Source organism: Orcinus orca, chromosome 2 (assembly GCF_937001465.1).
Source record: "Orcinus orca chromosome 2, mOrcOrc1.1, whole genome shotgun sequence".
NCBI lineage: Eukaryota > Metazoa > Chordata > Mammalia > Artiodactyla > Delphinidae > Orcinus > Orcinus orca.
In genome coordinates, this window is record NC_064560.1 from 119,252,134 (window position 1) to 119,270,961 (window position 18,828).

Genomic DNA, 18,828 nt, shown 5'->3' on the forward strand with positions numbered 1-18,828 from the left:
GGTTAGGTTATAGACTTGAATGTTAGTGTATCATCCTCCCAGATTAATAATGCAAACTGCCAAAGGGTGCATAATTGCATCTTGGAGATACAAGATGGAGGTATCTGGTTGAAATGCCTGTGTCAAAAGAATTACCGGATGTTGTCATAATAGACACAGGCAGGTATGAACCTAGTACGTAGTACTGTAATTTTAAATTTTACATGAATATGAGCTATATTAATAGGCGTTTAGTGAATAAGACCCCAAAACGTAATTCCCTCATTTTTCAAAATATTAGGACAATGACAGAAATCCAACATGAACTATCTTACAGAATTTATTGAAGGAAAACAGGTATTTCATATAACTGAAGCACAGAAGGAGTACAAGATACCTGTAGGCCTTGGAAACATCTGAAATTAGGGACTAGAACACCATCAGGAGATACCAGCATGTATTTCTGTCTCTTTCTTCTTTCTCTGACTTGCTTCTCTGCTTGTCAGCTAATCATTTTCTTTCACTGAAGATTTGTTTCCTCCCTGGACAGGGAATATGGCGCTAACAACTGCAAATCCTGTATCTCTAACCATTAGAGATTTAATATTTTTTTCCTCAAGTTCAGTGAAAAAATTGCCAGGGAAGAACTTTGGTTGGTTCAAGTTGGGGTAGATGGCTACTGCTTGAACCAATCAACTATGGCCACAGGGGTGGAGTAATTTAAGAATGGAGCATTTCTCTCTAGAACCACATTACTGAATTTGGGGAAGAAATTTTTCCCAAAGGAATGCTGATGTTCTGGCCACATTAAAACAACAATGTCCCAGAAGAGACATACAGATGGCCAAGAGGCACATGAAAAGCTGCTCAACATCATTATTAGAGAAATGCAAATCAAAACTACAGTGAGGTATCACCTCACACCAGTCAGAATGGGCATCATCAGAAAATCTACAAACAACAAATGCTGGAGAGGGTGTGGAGAAAAGGGAACCCTCTTGCACTGTTGGTAGGAATGTAAATTGATACAGCCACTATGGAGAACAGTATGGAGGTTCCTCAAAAAACTAAAAATAGAATTACCATATGACCCAGCAATCCCACTACTGGACATATACCCAGAGAAAACCATAATTCAAAAAGACACATGCACCCCAGTGTTCATTGCAGCACTATTTACAATAGCCAGGTCATGGAAGCAGTGTAAATGCCCATCGACAGACGAATGGATAAAGAAAATGTGGTACATTTATACAATGGAATATTACTCAGCCATAACAAGGAACGAAATTGGGTCATTTGTAGAGACGTGGATGGACCTAGAGACTGTCATACAGAGTGAAGTAAGTCAGAAAGAAAAACAAATTTCGTATATTAACGCATATATGTGGGATCTAGAAAACTGGTACAGATGAACTGGTTTGCAAGACAGAAATAGAGACACAGATGTAGAGAACAAACAACAAACGTATGGACACCAAGGTGGGGAAAGCAGGGGTGGGAGGTGGTGGTGGTGTGATGAAAGAAGGAAAAAAAACAACATCTGTCTATTACACCAAGATCAGACCGAGCACTAGAGTGCAGGGCATTATTAAATTTAGGTTTAGTCTCTGGGTTTTAAGACAGGAATAGAAGGCTAGAAAGAGTACAGAGGAGATAAATAGTTAAGGAATGATATAGAAATAAAATCTATGAGGATATAAGATGGCAGCACCTGAAAAGATGACAAATTAGTGTTTTCTTTTTTCTTAGTCTTAACAGTATTAAGTGTATGTATGTCTTGATAATGTTATGCATAGAAGAGTTAGTATGTATATGTCCTCCCAGAGGACAGATACAGAGTAAATGGACTTCCCATTTATACACATATTAAATATCAAAACACAAACTCCCAGTTCTGGCCATGATAGATTATTGGGTATTGGAATTATTTTCCTGCTGTAAACAACTATAAAACTGGACATAACATGTGAAGCAACTATTTTTTTTAACATGCATTTTTAAAATTTATTTATTTATTTTGGTTGAGCCGGGCTTAGTTGCGGCATGTGGGATCTTTAGTTGGGGCATGCGGACTTCTTAGTTGCAGCTTGCGGATTTCTTAGTTGCGGCATGTGGACTCTTAGTTGTGGCATGTGGACTTCTTAGTTGCAGCATGTGGACTTCTTAGTTGCAGCATGCATGTGGGATCTCGTTCCCCCACCAGGGATCGAACTCGGACCCCCTGCATTGGGAGGGCAGAGTCTTACCCACTGGACCACTGGGGAAGTCTGAAGCAACTATTTTTAGGTATTAGAAAACAGGACAGACTTGTGATTATGGATAAAATGAAAAGATATAAGGTAACCTCAAAACTTATCTTGGCTTTCTCCTGGCACTGTACAAATTGTTGTACAGAGGACTAGAACTCAGAGAGCAGCATCTTGCCTGGCAGAAGAAACAGAGTTTGCGTTCAGGGCTTCTGGGATGGCTGGAATTTGTGGATTAGGGTATTGGAAAGAAGGGATCTCTTGTCTTTGGCCAAGTGCTAAACTGTGTACAAATATGGTAAGACTCCATGCCACCAAATTGTTACTGGGGGTCTGTGAGTCAGAGGAAGTCTTATAGTCTGGGAAATATTGCAGTTTGGAACCAGCCAGAATGGAAAGATATAACACCTGAGGCATTCAGCTGAGACATGAAAAAGACCACACCACAGGAATAGGAGTACTAGAGCCCTAGAGTAAGAGCTACTCTTGAGCCACCCTAACAAAGCCTAAATCCAGGCCTTGACAGGATGAGTTTAAAACTCCAGTAAATTAAATGTGTCTATAAATTAACATGATCCAAATTCTAAACATTGTATCCACAATGCCCAGCATGTAATATAAAATTACAAGACATTTTAAAAAGCAGGAAAATGTGACCCATAACCAGAAGGAAAAAAAGTTAAGAGAAATAGACTCAGAGTTGACACAGATGTTGGAATTAGTAACAAGGGAATTTAAAACAGCGATCATAAATATGTTGAAGGACTCAGAGGAAGGTAAACAGAAGAGTAACTCAACAGATAAATGGAAACAATAAAATCAGAAGACTGACAGCACCAGCTGTTGGTGAGGATGTGGAGCATCTCGAACTCTTAAACATTATGAATGGGATTGTAAAATGATATAATCACTTCGGAAAACTGTTCAGCAGTTTCTTATAAATATACACCTACCCTGTGTCCCATCAGTTGTACTCCTAGGCACTTATACAGGAGGAAGGAAAACATGCCCATGATATGACTTATACAAGAATGTCCATAGCAGCTTTTGCCATACAGATCCAAAACTGGGAACAACCCAAATATCACTCAACATGAGAAAGAATAAACAATACGCTATGTATACAATGGAATACCTACTCACCAATAAAAAGGAATGCACTGCTGATGTAGTCAACATTGATTAATCTCAAAAATGTTTTGCTTCATGAAAGAAGCATTACACACAAAAAATACATACTGTATGATTCCAATATATGAAGTTCTAAAATAGGTAAAACTAATTTATGATTTAAAAAAAATAAGGAAAATGGCTTTATGGCGGGCTGAGTTGGAGGAACTGACTGGGAAGATAAGGGAACTTACTGGGTCATAGAAATATGCTAAATCTTGAGAGGGTTTGGGTTATAAGGATGTATGTATTTGTCAGAAGACATCAAACTATATGTTAAAATTTGTGCTTTCCACTGTACCTCAGTAAGATAGAAAAATTTTTTTCAAAAAACAAACACCAAAACTGGCTAGCAGAAAACTGGTAGAAATTTCTTCTGTAGGAACTTTGAGTGAGAGGACATCTTTTCACAATCTATTCCCATGTGGTAGAGCTTGCTAGAAGGTAAAGCCAAGATTTTCAAGGCCTACCAGATAGCAAGTGAAGATGACTAACTTTTATTTCATCTCTGGTTTACTCCTTTGGGTTCCTCTATGATTGTGTGTGATCAAATATGTGAGGGCCAAGATCTGAGGGACAAATGTCTAGTGACTCAGAAACCAGAGTCCCCTTCTGATGATCACTGGGCAGGGGTGGGGAGATAAATAAAACCCTGCCAAGAACATCCGTATTTAATCAGTTGACCTGCTGCTAGTGAAATACTCTTTGTAACACCCCACGAACTACAGAGGTGAAATGGCAGACTCCTTGAAAGTTAACTCATGAGACCATGCCATTGTAGAAGAGGGGTTCATTGAAATTTACCAAGAACCCACACATTTCATTTTAATCCTACTTGTGAGTCTGTTCCAGTTGTTTTACCAGAGTTGCTGAAATACTATAAAATGACTGATGTTCCATTCCCTTCTGGTTCCTCTCTCTGGCAGAAATATTGTGAGTGGTAAAAGGCCCAAGAGTTGGATGGTGGGAAAGGGAAAATGATGTTTTCATATCCTGCATAAAATGCCCCTGGCCAGACAAAGTACAGCAGGGTCATCCCTGGGATTGAGCTTTCGGTGCCCCTTCATTAATGCCTGGAAAGTGATAGACCCCAGTGGACACTTCCCAGGGTTCCAGGGAAGAGGGGAGAGAGAAGACTGCCCAGACACCACAGGCAAAGACCCTTAATCAGCAGAGCCTGTGAAGGCCCCGGGAGAACTGACATCTTTATGTTGGAGGGTGTGAAGGACCCTGGTCTCCGGCTTCAGGGATAAAATATCCCCTCAGAATATGGCTGTGCAGGCCCGAGGGAGAGGGGAGCTTTACTAATGTACGACGGGAAACTCCCTGTGGCCCAGATCAGTTACCTTTGATCATGGTCCTCTGGCTCAGCCCACATTGCTTTCTGATGTGCTTCTGGTTGTGCTTCCTGAGTCCCCACCCAGGAGTCTGTAACGTTGGCACCAAATCACCTGTTTGTTAAGTACTTCCCTTGTGTCTAGCCCTGAAAACAACTGAAAGACCTCACCACTGATTTCTGAAATTGGAGATGTCTTCATGAGGTCATTTAGTAGCTTATAGACCTACCCCAGGGCAAGGAATAAACTAAGTGGTCTAAAGCAGTCTAATCAAACTTGACTGACCATCATATCATTGGAGAGATTTTTAAAAATACAAATTCTGTGTCCATCCTTGAATATTTTGATGCAATAGGTATGAGATAAAGCCTTGGGATCTATTTGGGGGGAAGGTCGTTTGGTTTATTTTTTGTCTCGTCTTATTTTTAAGCTAACCAGCAGGTCTTGAAAAGTCAGTCAGGTTTAATATGTTCATTTACTTCTGGGTAAGCCTGAACATGTGCACCCTAGGATAGAAAACATTTGATTTTTTTCTCCTGAAACTCTCCATTAAATTAAGACCACCTCACTAGAAAAAGAAAAAAAAAAATCACCCACTAAAGCCCCCAAATTTACCAATTGTGAATTTTTTTTCATTATGTTATCTCCTCTCAGAGTGACAATTATTATACAAATATGACCAGAGGAATACTGAAGTCTGCAACACCTTAACACAGGAAGATCTTTCCTATGGTTTCCACAGGTGACCAGGTGTGTGGAAAGGTGAGAGGTAAAGGGGGAAAACACACTACGTGGGGAAAGTATTGAAGTGCTTCCTACTACACAGCCTGCTCTATACCTATTCAGACTGGCTACAGCATCCTCATTTTGCCTAAATCGCTAGCACGGATCAGGGAGGGACACATGTGCCAGCTGGTGCACATGAGAGGCCAAAGATGAAATAACGATATTGACCCACTGTGACCAAACTCTGAGCAAGCAGATGAAGCCAAGGCCTTGCCAACGTTCAGCCCCATCCTTGCTGACTTCTTGTATATTTTGGGGTCTGAATTTTTTTGCAAGTGGATGATCCAGCATCCCTGTGACAGATCGGGGAAGCCCTAGAGTCATTGCTCTCTTGTAATCATAGATGGCCATCTGTATGGCTCCTTGGCTTTTAAAGCAGTGGGGAAGGATGTTGACAGGGAAGGAAACTGAGAGTTAAGATACTAATGCTGACCAAGTGTGGGAGGAAAAATAATCAATTCAAGTAACTGAGCTTCCTGAATAACAGCAAAACTAGTCATGTTAGGCAAAAACCAACCTTTATTTCATGCTCTGATATGATCTCACTGTAGCAGTAAGTGTACACGCATGCCCACATACACACACACACACACTCACACACTCTGTAACCTTCCCTTAGTAGCTATGCAGTTAGGGAAAAGATGCAAGTAGAAATTAAAATAAGGTACTAGGTTCTTTAGAAATGATCCACCTGGAAAAGAGCCTTTAGGGCTCGGGTTGTAAGGTATAACCAGTTTTAAAAGATTGCTGGGTGAGAGGGTGCTGCTCTCCCCTTTCTGTGGACAGACCATCTGCTTTTGCAGCATTTTAAAGTAAAGATCTGAGTAAGGGCACCTCCCCAGTTTGGTATATGAGGTCCCCAACACTGTGACCCATATCCGCATTTTCATACTTCCTGTCTACAAATGCTTTCTAATTAAGCCAAACTGGACTTCGCATCCTTTCCTGAATATACTTTTAACTCTCTGATCTCCAAGAGTAGAAACCATTTCTTCCCTCACCCAGAATGTCTTTACCTCCACCTTAGTCTGTCAATATTTGACCCCTCCTTCAAGACCCACCTCATGCCACCTATTCATAAAGGTTGAGCCATTTCTTCTAGTCAAATCTAGCCTTCCCCTTTCCCCACACTGCCTTAGTGTTTTGTTTGTACCTCCCTCCAGGCCCTTCTGTGTTCTGTACCATATTATAGCTGGCAGCTTCTAGACAGTTGCTGGGACAGGACCCTGGTTATCTCTGCATTCCCCACACTACTAGGCACAGCTCTCTTAGAACAAAGACCCTGGACTTGTTATGAGAACATCCAAGCCCGGAACACCATCCCTGCCACTGGTGGTGGTATTAACCATGGGCCAGTTGTTCATCCAGGGTGATATTCAAAATACTTAGTAACTGGCACGGCACAGGCCCCATCAGTCCACACGGATGCCACTTGGACAGACTGAACATCAGCCCTGTTTTTGTGCCTTTTTCATCTGCAAAGTGACTGTGTCCCTACCCACCTCACAAGGTGGATGTGATGGTCAAATGAGACCAAGCATGTGGAAGTACTGTGTAAGGTGAAAAGTGCTGTGCTCAGGCGTGTCCAGCTGTTTAGTGTTATTTTCAGTGCCATGTGGGGTTGGTGGCCCTGCCCTCGGCATCCCCTCCTACTCTGCTCTGCTCAGAGCAGGCTCCAGAGCTGACCAAGGACTTGCTGATCAGTTGAGGACACAAGTCGAAGAAATCTTGGCATCAACCTATTAGATCCCACAGAAACTCAGGATATCAGCTTCTTCAGGCATCTCCCTCTACCCTTTCAGTCCTGAAAATGTCAGTTTTTCAGTGGATATACTTTGGCAATTCTTATCTAGATCGCAAGCCCAGGAAGGCTTTTTGAACTGTAGTCTAAGCTTTTCTCACTTGAGGAGAATTGTTCTATTGCACAATGACGTTAAATTTCCGGACCCTTAAAGATATCTGGGAATCTCTGATTGTCACTGTGTCAAGGGGATGCTCTGTCTAGATCTGTAAATGGAATTAAATGCCAGTGGCATTAACACAGGTTGAAAGAAGAGCCTGAACATTAGGTCCTGCTTTATGTCCTTATCGTTTGTTGATCCATCTTTTTACCCTTTCTTCTTAAAAACTGTGATTATTCCTTTACCATCACCTCCTTGCATCCCCTCACATCTCAGGCATAAAAATCCTTTCTACATACACCTTTCTTCCAAAGACATTTAACTCTTTCAATAAGTACACAGCTACTGTTTTGTGTTTATCACTGGCTACTAGTCAGTATCTGTTCTTATACAGAGCAGTCTCCCCTTATCTGAGGCTTTGCTTTCTGAAGTTTGTTACCCATGGTCAACTGCAGTCTGAAAATATTAAATGGAAAATTCCAGAAGTAAATAATTCATAGGTTTCATTTTCTTATTTTTTATGGGATATTTTTAAATCTGTTTTTTATTTTTATTTTTTTATTGAAGTAGAGTTGATTTACAATATCATGTTAGTTTCAGGTGTACAGCAAAGTGATTCAGATATATATATGTATATATGTATGTGTGTGTATATATACATATATATGTGTGTATATATATGTGTGTGTATACATATATATATATATATATTCTTTTTCAGATTCTTTTCCCTTATAGCTTATTACAAAATATTCAGTACAGTTCCCTGTGCTATACAGTAAATCCTCATTGTTTATCTATTTTATATATAGTGGTGTGTATCTGTTAATCCCAAATTCCTAATTTATCCCTCCTCCCCTTTCCCCTTTGGTAACCATAAGTTTGTTTTCTATGTCTGTGAGACTGTTTCTGTTTTGTAAATAAGTTCGTTTGTACTAATTTTTAGATTCCACGTATAAGTGACGTCATAGGGTATTTGTCTTTGTCCGGCTTACTTCACTTAGTATGGTAATCTCCAGGTCCATCCATGTTGCTGCAAATGGCATTATTTCATTCTTTTTATGGCCAAGTAATATTCCGTTTGTGTGTGTGTGTGTGTACACACACACGCACACACACACACACACTCCACATCTTCTTTATCCATTCATCTGTCAGTGGACATCTAGGTTGCTTCCATGTCTTGGCTATCGTAAATAGTGCTGCAGTGAACAATGAGGTGCATGTATCTTTTCGAATTAGAGTTTTCTCTAGATATATATAGTGGGATTGCAGGATCATATGGTAACTCTATTTTTAGTTTTTTAATTGCATGGCATTCCGAGTATGATGATGAAATCTCACACCGTCCTGCTTCATCCTGCCCAGGACATGAGTCATCCCTTTGTCCAGCAGATCCACACTGTAGACTCTACCCACTCACTGGTATAGGAAAAAACATACATGGTGTATATAGTATAGGGTTTGGTACTATCTTTGGTTGCAGGCATCCACTGGGGATGTTGGAATGTACCCCAGAGACTACAGCTCTGGACTCAGAATGAGAAAATAACCAGCACAATAATTTGTAGTCCCTTCCTGCCACTTCCTAGCTGTGGGACTACAAATGAGTGGTAAGGATGAGTAATTTTACCTCCCTTGTGTCTGTTTCTTCATGTGTGAAACAGCAACGTCTACCCTGCAGAGCTGTGGCGAAAATTAGAATGCCTATAGCAGGGCTCTTTTGTGCCCATCTCAAAAGGAGATGGTTCTTATTATGATTACAAGACACTGTTCAGCAATAACCCTCAGGAAACTTTGAAAAAATAAAAGTTTATTGCTTACAAGACCTGGAAATTACACAGCATACCTAGGGCCACACAGCAAGGTTGGGGTGGGGGGAGGGAGAGAGGAGAGAAAGAAAGAGAAAGGGCACGCAGGCCAGGGGTTCTGAATATATTGGGGTCGAGGGTGGGTCTAATGTTTGATGGGCTCAGTCTTTATTGGTGAAATTAAGACATAAGGGCAGGAGTTTCTAAAGTATGAGGAGAGGAAAAAACAAGTAGCCCAATGGTCAGTTATTGAAATCAACCACAATGTCTAAAACCAAGGAGCCTCAGTGCAGGGAGGTGGCCTGGCCCTTTATCTAGTCTTGTGGCTGGCAGTGTGTGTATTTGAGAGATAGCCGTCTTTGAAGGATGCCTCTTTGAAATGGATGCCTCAGCAATCAAAGCTTAGGTCAGGCACTTGTGCTACAAAACAGAAAAAACAAATACAACTATCACCACAATAGCCTAGCCCACCCAAGCACCAGGGATGCTCAGTACCTTTCCAGGTAGGCTGGCACCAGAAACCCTCCAGAGCTGAGATGGAAAGGATGTGCCTTTAATCTTCTCAACCCAGAATGAGCAGCAGTGGGATACAGTGGAAAGGGCCGGGCTTGAGTTGAAAGACCTGGACTCAGGTCAGGCACTCACCACGCACGTGACTTTAAGCAGCTCACCTCACCTTACTCTGTTTCCTCGTCTGTAAAATAATAAAAATAATACCCATCCTGCAGAGTTGGTGTGAGGTTCAAATAAGCTAACGTGCAAGGAGAGAAGGCCCTAATAAATGCATGTTGTTTGTACTTCAGCAGTGGCGCGAGGTTTCGTGTGCTACGTGACTACTGTACTGTCAGGCAGCCTAGATATTTAGGACCCACCAGTCAACCAGATATCACGGTGGTTTGGACTTAGCGCAGGACCTTGTTCTCCCCAAAAGATATCAAAGTGCTTTCCTTATCTTGACTGATCTCCTGATTATCTCTGTGCTGGGAGGGATGGAGGCAAGATATTATCAAGCTTTTATTCTGCAAACGAGCAAATTGAGGCATGGAAATGACAGCGCTATCCCAGGGCTTGGTAGCCTGGGTTCAGATCCCAGGACTGCCATTGACTAGCTAGACTTGGGCACGTTGCCTTACCCCTTTCTTAACCTCGGTTTCTTCATCTATCATGACAATACCACCTACCTCGTAGAGTTAATACATGTGAAGACCCTCTTGGAACAGGGCCTGGTACTGCGCCCCATGTATGTTTAACAGCTGGAGAGCAACAGAGACCGCCAGTGGGAGAGGGAGAGGGAGAGAAAGTCAGGCTGGACTTTGAATGTAGTTCACTTGTTCCGGTCAGATGCTGTATTTCCTCCGGCAGAACACCAGCTAGTGCTCCCGGCCTTCCCATCTTCCGATTGGTATCCGCTTTGTGAGTTTCCGTTGCATTTTGGCTATTTCTGTGAGATGGCGACACAGCGCCAGTTCATGACGTGAGCTGTTTTGAAACCCCTTCTTGGCTCCTGAGTAGAGAGCAGTTTTTTCTTTCCTTCAGTGAATAAGAGATTCCTCACCCACCTGTGAAGTTCTCTCTTTCAGAGTCATTCCTGGGTCCTCATGCAGATTTCTCTCTAGCACCTCAGTAAACCCTAAGAAATCCTTCTGTCTTGAGGGCCCGAGGGGCGGGTTGCACTTAGAACGTAGAACTGGAAAGAAGTTTGGAAGGCCCCTACTTACTCTGCCATGGATTGGAACCATGCTTGCAGGAAACCACATCTGGTCTCATGGGCACGGACAGTGTGACAGACCAGCATGGACAGCTCCTCTTTGGGTTGTGGTTAAAATGAAGTATTTCATGAAAAATCACTGTTCCACTCCGGAATAACGAAAGCCTAGCAGGAGCAAAGTAGTGTTCCAAATCCAGCAAGAGAAATAAGAACAGGTCGCCACCGTGACAGTGCTTCCCAGTTTACTAAGCGTTTCTCTGTCTTTAATCAAAGGTAATCTAATCCTCACCACAACCAAAGAAGGGGCGAGGAGGCTTTCAGAATAACTTCTGTCTGATTACAAAAGATTTTACTCAGTCCTTTTACCATACGTGATGGTGTGATGATGTTTTTTGTCCAGGCCTGTTCATTGCAGAGAATTATGAGTCAAGGACAGTTTGTACGGTGAAAGCACAGTTTGTGGTGAGACAGTGTTGGGGGCAGTGCCATTTTATGGCAACGTACACCGATTGCTTCAGCCCTGTCGTGCACTGGAACGAGATTAACTAGGCGTCTAGGTCTGTTAGGATCAAATCAATACTGAGAAAAACTTTCTGAAGAAGGCTGAGTTCGTGGCTAACCAGTAAGTCTCAGACAGGCCTTGTGTTATTTCACTAGGTCAGTGTTTGGAAAGTTCCCTGAGCTGCTTCTTAATACCTACCCAGCCTGTCAACAAATACGCTAAAAAAGGCCCAGGATTTAACAGACAAGATTGAAGTGATAGGAACGCGCTCCAGCAAGCAAGGAGAGAGCAGAGGGAGGGCTGCCCCAGATTCCCTTCCCTGTTGTGTTGTGTCTTTGTCTTGGGTCCGCTGGCCTCCCTCCAGCCACCTGCAGGCAGCTCTCTATGTCCTCGGGAAGCTGAGCCTGGGCCCTGCTGCCTGTCCGCCCCCCGCCGGGCACATTCTTGTGGTGCTGTGCGGGGGACGATCACTGTGTGAGCCAAGTAGGCTGCGTTGACAGCAGCTCACCAAGGACTCAAATCACAGCTTCTCTACCCAGCTGGACAATTCGATTGTTCCCAGGGACTTAGATGGGCCTCGGAGAAGCGGCCACCTGCCCAGGGTGTTCAGTTGGTGCCGCCTTCCAACAACGGCTCTTAGAATTTGAGGTCATGGCTTCGTCCCAGAGTCCATCACCGGGTTGCAGAGTCCATCACCGGGTCGCAGACTCCATCACAGTGTCACAGACTCTATCACTGGGTCGCAGACTCCATCACCGGGTCGCAGACCCCATCACCGGGTCGCAGACCCCATCACCGGGTCGCAGACCCCATCACCGGGCCTACCCCGTACCCATCACGCCTCCTCCCGCCCCTTGTCTTTTAGTGCCGGCCCAGCCCCCTGACCTCCACACTCGGGACTGTGTCCAATTTGCAGAACTGAAGAGGACAGCTTCCCTCACGACTTCTCAGACCCCTGATTCTTGAGACGTGACAGGTCCGGATGGAGGCTGCAGTCCCCAAGGAAGGCCACGGCCTTGCTCAGCAGAGGCAATAGAGCTGAAAGCTCTTCTTCACTTTAGGCAATTCGTGCGCATGATTAGACATTTATAGATTGCAGTTGCTCATCCAAAAAATCTAGGTCATCCTTTACATAGAGCTTCACGCTTCGGAAGCAAAGCCGTGCGCGGGGAGGACCGTCCCCGTTGCCGTCTGCTTTGGCCGAGGGAGTGGAGCTGCTGTTGCAGGAAGAGGGAGAGGTGGGCCACTCAGGGGCTGTGAGCTCTCAGGGCACTGGTGTTTTCACCCACGTGGCCACGGGCTCTCTGGGGTCTCGTCATCCTAGCTAAATGGTGCCAGTAACAGCCTTTGTGCTGATGTCATGAGAAGTGGTGGGTTTAAGGGTTCGGGTCTCCAGGAAGATTTTTAGTCTGTACCATGACTGCAGTGAGAAGGGCAGGGTTGGTATGTGGATGTAGGGCTTTTGGGGGAGAAAAAGAGATATGGGTGTAAGAGGTTTAGCCTTGTAGCATGCACAGCTGGAAGTCAGAGCTCTTCCCAGTATACCTAGGCCTTACCCCGCTCACCTCCCAGCAATCCCCCGAGGAGAGGTAGATGCCAAGGAAGGAGCCCTGGGCTGGGGGCCAGAGGGCCGATCCTGTCCAGGAACTTCCACTCACCAGCCCTAGACCATGGCCAATGCACGACACCTCGGTGTCCTCCTCTTTAAAAGTGTGCCCACGGTGCCAGCTGCTCGCAGAGCGGTACGACTCAGGTGCTCAGCCCAGGTGGTTCTGTCCCTTGAGCCTCAGTGCTGTGAAAACAAAGTCTTGCCCTCAGGTGTTCCCATCCAGGGAGAGCAGTGGCTCTCCTGCTGCTGGGGGCTTCAAGGACAGCTGTGTGTGCACGCGCACGTTTTGTCTGGGTATGATATACCAGGTTATCCCAGAGGGAACCAGAGCGGGGCTTAGATTTATGAGGGCTGGGAGCTTCCCTTCTCCCGCATTCTCACCCTGCGTTAAAATGTTCTTCCTTGGGTTAGAGCACCAAGTACTCCAAGAAGTCGCTGTTGCTATGCAGACATCTGAGAGGATCCACCCATGCGTCCTCCCCTCCTCCCCGAGGAATGTGCTCATCAGGATTAACTGGTGAGCAGTCACCAGGCAAGGCCCAGAGGGCATGAGATCAGGAGTGAGGTGAGGAGGAAAGTGGGTTTGGGAGCACCTGGGAACGAGGTGCCAGGTAGGGCGGAAGCTGAGCGGGCACCGCCCTTCCGACCCCGGGTCCGTGGATGAGAGCGGCAGCCCGTGGTGCTGAGAGCTGACTGCAAGCATCTCCTCCCAGCTCCACCGTCTGACTTCATATTGGTGGCTTGGAATCGGCCACAGTGGGGGTATTAATACCACAGAAATCTGCATGCACCACAAATCAGGGTCCCCCTCACCCCCCAGGAGAGCTGTTGTTGAAACTCTTACCAGCGCTCCCCCAGTGGCAGCCACGCGGGTTCTCACGCTTGCCCTATGAAGCGAGACTCCGTCCTTAGCAAATCACTTGCTTTCTCCTGGTTGGAGAAAAGATTAAGGTGCTGCCGATACATGTTGTAAGTTGCTCAGGTAGTAAAAGCTCTGAGGGCTCAAAGTATGTGTGCGTCACCACATTCTTTCTTCGCATGCACTTCCTACCCCAGCTGCAGCTGTCGGCCCTAAAAAACCAGACCAACAAACACACAACAAACCAGTAAACTTATTTTCAGCTTGTCAGTTTTTCTGCACTCTCCAAACAGGATCTAATGAGTGTAATAGTCTTGCTGTCAAGTAGAGTTTATTTCTTTGGAACATTTACCGTGTGGTAATGCGTTCAGAACTCTGTGTGTATCTGTCAGGTTCTGCCTAGATCCAGTCTCTCCTGTTACTGGAGATACTGACCTGCATTAGCAGCTGCAGCCCTGCTCTAGGCTCTGGATCCAAACCTGCCCCGTGGCTTTCTGATACTAGCTTTCCCATTACCATTTTCTGGCCCCCGTTTTCAACACACCTGTTCTTTTGTGTGATTCCCTCCCAATGCTGATAGCTTGCTTACCCTCAATATACCAATTTCTGATATTCTGTCTTTGGTACATAAATCCCTTCGCACATCAAGGGATTTCCATGGAAACCGAAACATAGGGGAAGAAGGGACTCTGTACTGGAGTTTCTCTGGTGTTGGACATGCTTTATGTCCATTTTGCTGCGAGTCATTCCTGCCTCATCCCCCAGACAAGCCTTCACTGTAGGAAAGTTGCCCCCACCCCTTGTCAGCAAGAAGCAGTGCCTCGAATGCAGCCGTTTGCAAGTTTGTTCTCACAGGAGTCATATCATCAGGGAGCAGGGCATCACTCTAGGCAAGCAGCTTATTTAAGATTAAACCACAGAAAGGAAGAAAAGAGGCTATGGGCAGGTTGAGAGATAGAGGGCTAGACCAGATGGCCTCTTGAATCCTGAAGCGTTGGGTCACCTCACTGCAGATGGCAAGAGATGCTTCCTGAATCACCACGACTGGATAGGATCTCTCCTTCCCCTGAACTTTGCCACCATTCAGCATGATCTCCATGGGTTTCACTTCTAACATTGACTGCCTGATATTATGAAGTATGTTGGGTGTGTGTCTTATTCTCCAACTAGACAAGAGTTTTCTTATAGCTCTTCATATCTCCTTTGGTACCTAGGACAGTGCCTTGCACAGAGTCGATTAATTATAAAATGTTTTTAATTGAAGTAGAATGAAAGTTGCTCTACAGAGTAGTTAGAGAGCTGTATCCTCTCGTTGGAAGGGTGTAAGTAGAGCCTAGTCAGCCAGTTACCTGTGATGCCTTTAGGAGGAAGTAATGCAACAGCTAGAAGGTTGAGGTGGAAGACAGCTAAAGTCTTTTCCACCGTGAGAGTCTGTGATTCCATGAAGCATAGCTAACGCCAGCACTGAGTCTGATGATGGAAAACCAGTTGCTGGCTCCCAGAGAGATGACTCTCCACATGGCTTTTCTGTTTGCTCTGTAGAGCAAATGGTCCACAGGTCGGGTGGATCTTTGACTAGCATACTTCCCTAGCAGCACACATTGCTCCCCAGGTTGAGTGATGGAGTATGTAAGATGGGCAATTTATGTCCCACTGAGGTTTCAACCCTTTAAAGAAGTCTCCCCCTGAAGTAGAAGGAGAAGCAGATGGTAATGAGAAAATATGCACATTTTATTATGCATTGCACATTTTACTTATTAGAATTTTTAGTATGACACCCTGCATTTTTCAGAAGCCTAAAGCTGCAAACAAAATTAAATTATTCACTGAAATGTTTAAATCAGCTTACAGCAATTATATCAAATTATCAAAATAAAATCCAGCAGTCTAGAAGGTAGATTCCCCTTGACCAGCCACTTTGAAATCTGACTTTCAGAGGGTGGCTCTTCCCCTCAAGAAGGGAGAAGTGCTGCTCCGTGAGATGAGGGCGGGAGGGGAGTGCATCCTTGATGAGGTTGTAGGGAGGTCGATGGTCGCGTTGGGGAGAGGTGGTGGCGGGAATGAGGGCAAGTGAACATGCCAGGAAGTTCTGTGGAAGAAGGGGCACCTACGAGGGGGTTGTGAAACAAGGTGCCAAGAGATGCCCTCCTGGCCTTACCGTATGCCAGCCTGCCCTCCCACAGAGCGTGTGGGGATTAACACGCCGTAGTGGGGGACCATCACAGGACTCTGTGGAAGAGGGGGTGTGAGGCAAAAGTGGAGAATGACTGTGACTGTGAATCTTAGGCACAGCACCCTTCTTATTTTAAAGCCAACTTGAATGATCACTGTCAATCCGCCAAGGCACGTGAGAGTTTTTCAGAAATCATCAGATGCAAAAAGCTATCCTTTCAAATGTGCATTAATTGGTTCCAATCCAATATTCCAGTGGCGTCTCTTAGACCTGTAGCCCTAGGGACTGGAAGAGATCTTAAAGCTCATCTACTCTAGCCCCCTTCCCCCACTTAATACTTGAATTCCCTATCCTGACAAATGGTCATGCAGTGTCTTGGAAAGAGCTGGGGATCTGGAATCAAACAGACCAGGAGCCAGATCCTGAGCTCCTCCACCCATTGTCTCTTTGACCTAGAACAAACGACCTAATCTCTCTGTGCTTTCATTTCCTCAGCTGTAAATTGTGAGCAGTATCAACACTGCAGAGGTGTTGTGAGAATTAGAAATAACATCAAAGTGCTGAGCATAGCTCCTGGTATTGAGTAGGACTTCAGTAAATAATAGGTTCAATGCCAATTACAATAATTGAATAAAGTGTCCCTCCCCAGCCTCCTCTTGAATACAGAGGTCTGTGATGCAAATGCTTCCATTGTTGGGCAGGCTTAATGGTTAGAATTTTCTGCCGCGTGTTGTGCCCAGTTCTCTTTCCCATAACTTTTTCTATTCATCCTCTCTGGTTCTGCCATTTGTGGCCCCACAGAACAAGTCTAAACATTCTCCCACAGTTAACGTTACAAATATTTGAAGATAATTTTAATATCTCTACTGAGTCTTCTCCATGGTAAACCTATTTGGGTCCTTGAATCTTTCTGTATGTGACTTGGTTTTCATCTCACCCAGGACACTGCTAAGCCCCTTTCCCTAATATATGAGCATCCAGGAAGGATGCTAGCCAGCCACAAAGAACAATTGAGATAGCAAGTCTTAGATTTTATTCATACTGAATAAGTCTGCGACTGTGTCCATAACTCCAGGAACATTCTAATGCATACCCTACAAATATATTTCAGTTTCTCCTGCTTTGTACCATAACGTACAGGAATAGAAGCACTACTATATAATTCTGTGAGGAAAGGTGCCTTATAAAAACTATATTGTCAGATGCTGACTTGAAAACTTACGTCCGTATAATTGTGGTAGATTTGATTGTGTTATTGCCTCCTCGCCCAACTTTACCTTCTCTGTGTCAGTGATCTTTTCCATATGACTTTGAGGTTCCTGCCCTTTGACTTGAGATTCAGCAGTGACTTTCTTCGGCCAACAGACTAAAGCAGAAGTGACAGCATGCCAGTTCTAAGCCTAGGCCTAAGAGGCCTTGGATACTTCCAGTTGTCCTACAGCACCCTGCCATCACCATGAGAAGAGCATACCCTGGCTAGCCCACTGGTCCAGGGAAGTTGGGGGCGCATGTAGGATAGGAGCCCTAGCAAAGCCCAGCCTATATCAGCCAACCCCTAGCCAACTTACAGACTCTTGAGGAAAAAAAAAAAAAGATTACTGTTTTCAGGCACTGAATTTTGGGGTGTTTTGTTATGCAGAATTTTTGTGGCAGGAGATAAATATTACAGAAATTATGTGGGCCAGAAAACAGATAGCAGTACTAACCCCACCTCACCAGAGTGTAAGCTTAGAATAAGTAATGAACGATGTATAAAACTATAACAGGCTAGATGAATACTTCTTAAAAATGATTTATCAAATTGTAACTTTGTTTCTTTTATAAACTGTGGCCAAGAAGAAAATGTGTGTATATTATATATCATTAATGAAATAGCTAATGAAAAAAGCAAACTCAATATCCAAAGATACATGAAGAGTTAAGGGGTCTCCTATTTGGTGTAGTTCACTCATTTACTCAAGAAGTGTTTAATGAGTAACTGTCATGTATCAGCACTGTTGTAGACCCTAGAGATATGGTTGTGGAAAAAACAGACAAGGTCAGGTCTCATGAAGCTTATATTCTAGCAGAGACTCAGAAAATAAAAATCAAATAAAAAAAGAGAACTTCAGATCACTGGTAAGTGTTGTGAAGAAACTCAGGCAGGACCATGGCTACCTTACGTAGTTTAAGGAATACCTTTCTGAGAATGTGACCTTGAAACTGAGACATAAATGACATGAATGGGCCAAGGGAAGAAAGGCCACACTGACGGAAATAACAAATGCAAAGTAGGAATAAGCTTGGAGCGTTCGAGGTATAAACAGTGGTATAGAGAGGAGTAATATGGTATGAAATGAAGTGGGAGGCTAACAGGGGCCAGAACATGTAGAGCTCTGTTGGCTGTAGCAAGGAGTCCATGTGTTATTACAAGTATAATGGAACCCATTGAAGCGTATTAAGCACATGACCTGATTTATGGGTTTTAGGAGCTCACTCCTGGCTGCTGTGTGAAGAGCAGTTTGTGGGTAAGTGGATAAGAGTGAAAACAGGGAGGTCAATTAGGTCATCGTGGTAATGGCTACACAGCATGATGGCAAGGATGGGGAAACATGGAGAGGTTTGAGGCGTATTTTGAAAGTAGAATCAAGACTTGCTAATGTATTGGATGTGAGGAAAAATGAGAAATGAAGGATGACCACTAGGTTTTTTGTTTGGGTAACTGAGAGGATGGCTGGTGGTACCATTTCCTGAGATGAGGAAAA

The 18,828-nt window shown here is 44.2% G+C and overlaps 1 protein-coding gene and 1 long non-coding RNA gene across 4 annotated transcripts in view; one reads left to right on the top strand and one right to left on the bottom strand.

Annotated features, from left to right (window-relative positions):
• The window catches only part of RASGRP1 (RAS guanyl releasing protein 1), an 86,729-nt gene that overhangs the window by 17,990 nt on the left and 49,911 nt on the right, over nt 1-18,828 (top strand). The gene's annotated exons all lie outside the window — the stretch shown is intronic.
• On the bottom strand, nt 9,216-15,489 carry LOC117202912 (uncharacterized). The gene is made up of 2 exons (XR_004485445.2): nt 13,897-15,489; nt 9,216-13,235 (listed from the first exon to the last, which is right to left on the bottom strand). It is a non-coding gene; the product is annotated as an uncharacterized LOC117202912 (long non-coding RNA).